Below are 3,310 nucleotides of genomic sequence, written 5' to 3' on the forward strand. Positions count from 1 at the left end.
TGTTAGCCAGCAACGACGATAAGGCGAGCCCATAGAGTGCACTTAAAAGTACTGGAGGAAACCCCGAGGAGGGAGAAAATGCCGAGGGCTCGTGAGCGCGTGCCTCGCGGCGGCCACCTCAAGTCCCTACGCTACGAGTGTGCAACGCCTTAACGAGACAACTGGGAGGTCCCGCTCCCTCGATTTGAGGAGCTGGAGCTGGTGAAGTCTACAATGCACAACACTTTTCCACTCCGTCTAATGGATGCCATGAGGAACACGGCGATATCGATAACTAGGACGGTAATAATACAGTGCAAAGCGACGACGGAATATGTAAATAAACCAGTTCAAACTTGTACAAATACGTGGTGATGTGTCCTTTACTGCTCACATAGAAAGATATCCTGCAGCTTCGCTACGGTGCAAGCCTTGCGCGGCTTATAGTGCAAGCTTCCCCAGTTTTATCCCGAAGAAGCAAGGGGTACTGCAGAGTTTGTCCATTTACGCTGTTATAGGCATTTTCAAAGTTCTTTTGTGGGCTTTTTTCGTTTATTCTTCGGTGTTTGGAGGAGATGTATAAGAAGCATATTTTTGATTTTGTCAGATGATTTTTTGTGAAAATTTTATTTTCTCTATTTTTCTTATTTATTGCTTTTTCAAAATTATTTTTGACCAATTGTCTCCATTTACGCTATTATAATATCTACACGGTGTGTTGGGAAAAGGACAGCAAAGTGGTGCCATGACTATTTCTTGTTTGAAATCAAACTTTAATATGGTGTAGAACCCTGCATCCTCACCATGTGGCTAGCATTGTTTAAGTAAGTAACGCCATAGTTATTTTAATAAAGAATATCTAGAGCACGATCGGGCCGCGGGCTACTTTACACATCGCTTGGAAAGGCAACTTTGGGGACCTGTAAAACGAAGCAAAAATTTCTCTAAATCTTCTTTATTTCTTGGCCAAATATTTCAAAGACTTTGCTGCTGGATGCACAAATTCGTAATTTTTATATTTACTCAGAAAATATTTCTCAAATTTAGTAGCAAAACAATTTTGTTCAAACGTGGTACTTCTAAAAAAAATTTTTTTACTCATCGGCCAAAAGTCTAAGGTCTCTTGTTATTTAAGCTTGTTTACCAGGGAATACACTGAACACTTCATACCCGGCTCATTGCTCTAAAAAGAAAAGCATTCAAAATACTGCTTCCTAAAGTGCGACAAAAAATGAAAATTTGTAAAAAATGGCCACCTTTTGAAGTCATTTAAAAACAATGTTTATCAATTTTCGCAATATTTGTGCGAAATGTACCTTAATAACTGAGTATTATAGGAAGCTAAAAATGTATTGCATCATTTTTGTTTAAACTTGAAAAAATGAGGTCACATTCAACCTCATCAACAGTCGAGTCGAGTCGAGTCGAGTCCCGATCAACAGTCGAGTTGCAGTGCTCAGTAAAAATAGACCAATTATTGTGGCTGATTTTACAGGTCTTATAAAAATAAAGCAACTGATACAAAGAAAACCCATCAGAATAGTCATATTTACCGATTGGTTAACTTATTAGTTGCAGAAGGCATTAAAATAAGTGTGAGGCTTTCGAACTTGTGTATTCTATCAGAGTACGCTTGTCATTTCAACAATATTTGGTTATTGTCTTGCCTTAGCTGTGTCAGAAACTCAAATTTTTTGTTGCTGAGGCTGCTTAATCGCACATTATTAGTAATTTATCCCTTTTACAAACAAGTAACGACGCTGCTGGTACTGAGAATATTGGCGTGTGATCATTATGGGCAAGGGTGTATTTCCATTTTACCTGGAACATGCGAAGGTCTAACTGCTAAAAGCTTCGTCTTTTCACCTCTCCGCCTTTGAAGCTCCCGGGTTTGCTAAATAGATTTGCTTTTTTTTTAAAAAAGAATTTGTTGTTAGTTCGTAGAAACAAACTTTTATGCTACCACAAAATCTGTGTACCTCTACTTCTGACACTTCAATTTTAACGGGAAGGTACTGCTTTCTACTTTCCGAAGACCTTCAAAGTGTCGATAAGCAAAGGGCAGAACTGTCGCCGCCCCTCCCCGAGTGGCATGCATGTTCCATGCCTAAAATTGCGTTCATTTGATTTCACTATTCTCGTGCTAAGACGGGATGAAGAGTACCGGCATAACATTTTAGGGTGCAGCCCTTTTGCGCCCATCTCTAGGCTGAGCCGCGTCACCGTCGTAAACGAGTGAACGATGCAAAGACCGACGAGTGAAATAAAAAGGGAACGATGAAAGAAAGAGAAGGAGGGGAGTGGAGGGCGGTTCGCCGTGGCGGCGCGAGGATACTTCAAAAATGTGCGATGGGGGAGCGGGGTAGTAGGGAAGGGGGGGGGGGGGGGGGGCAGTGCCTGCACGAGGAGCTCGACGGCGCGACACTTGGTCAAACGTGAAGGGGGGGGGGGGGGGGGTGCGCGTGACGATGGTGTGCGTTCCCTGCCAAGGAGCAGGTCGCGGTCCCTTCCTGAGAAGCACTTCGCGCCGCCGCCGCAGAGGCTGATCATCGCTGCCGTCGAGAGAATTCCTACATTGTGTACTTGCTCAGTTGGACTTTTTGAAACTCAAAAACATGTTGTGTGTAAAGGAAGCTCGTGTAAGTTGTTTAGCAGCAAAAATCAGTGTTATGAATTTTAACAGGGCCAATCGGAGACTTTGGCTTCTGGCTGAGACTTTGCCCAGCCGTTTTGACTTAATTGTCTTTTCTGTCCCTGGCGTATGCCAGGTGAGAGGCAAGGCGAAGGGGCCTCCCCCAGACAATTTTGAACCCGGGTGTGTGTGTAGGGGGAGGGGCGGGAAACCAGTGGGGCCAATAACTGTGCCTGACATCAAATAATGATCATCGATAATTTCCTCTGTCTGCTACAGAACCACGATTTCAGGCTTCGATGTATCTTGGCCCGACGGCGATCAGCCATTCCCTAATTAACTTGGGAGAAACTGAACACAACAATCGGGAGGCCGCCCTGGGCAGGACAGAATGCAAAAGTTCCCTTTTTTTTAAACCAGTTTCTAGGGTGCCCTACGACGCCACTCCAGCTCAGCGCTGCAGCCATGGCTAGTGTGCCCACCCCCGGCATTCAAATTTTTTGAAGATACAAGCCAGAGCGTGTGCCGTTGTGGTGGAGAGGTGCCTTCTCAGCGGCCAGCTCTCAGGGGTGGTAACTCAAGTCCGACTCTTCCCTCCTTAATGTTTGGGGCGAAGCACCTTAGCGGATCCGGCTATCGGCGTCTCATGTCGTCGCCGTCGTTCGTCGTCGTATTCTCATGTGGTCACGGTACAAAAAC

The sequence above is a fragment of the Haemaphysalis longicornis genome, unplaced genomic scaffold (genome assembly GCF_048455015.1).
Source record: "Haemaphysalis longicornis isolate Haplotype H1 unplaced genomic scaffold, Haemaphysalis longicornis Haplotype H1 scaffold_2, whole genome shotgun sequence".
Taxonomy (NCBI): domain Eukaryota; kingdom Metazoa; phylum Arthropoda; class Arachnida; order Ixodida; family Ixodidae; genus Haemaphysalis; species Haemaphysalis longicornis.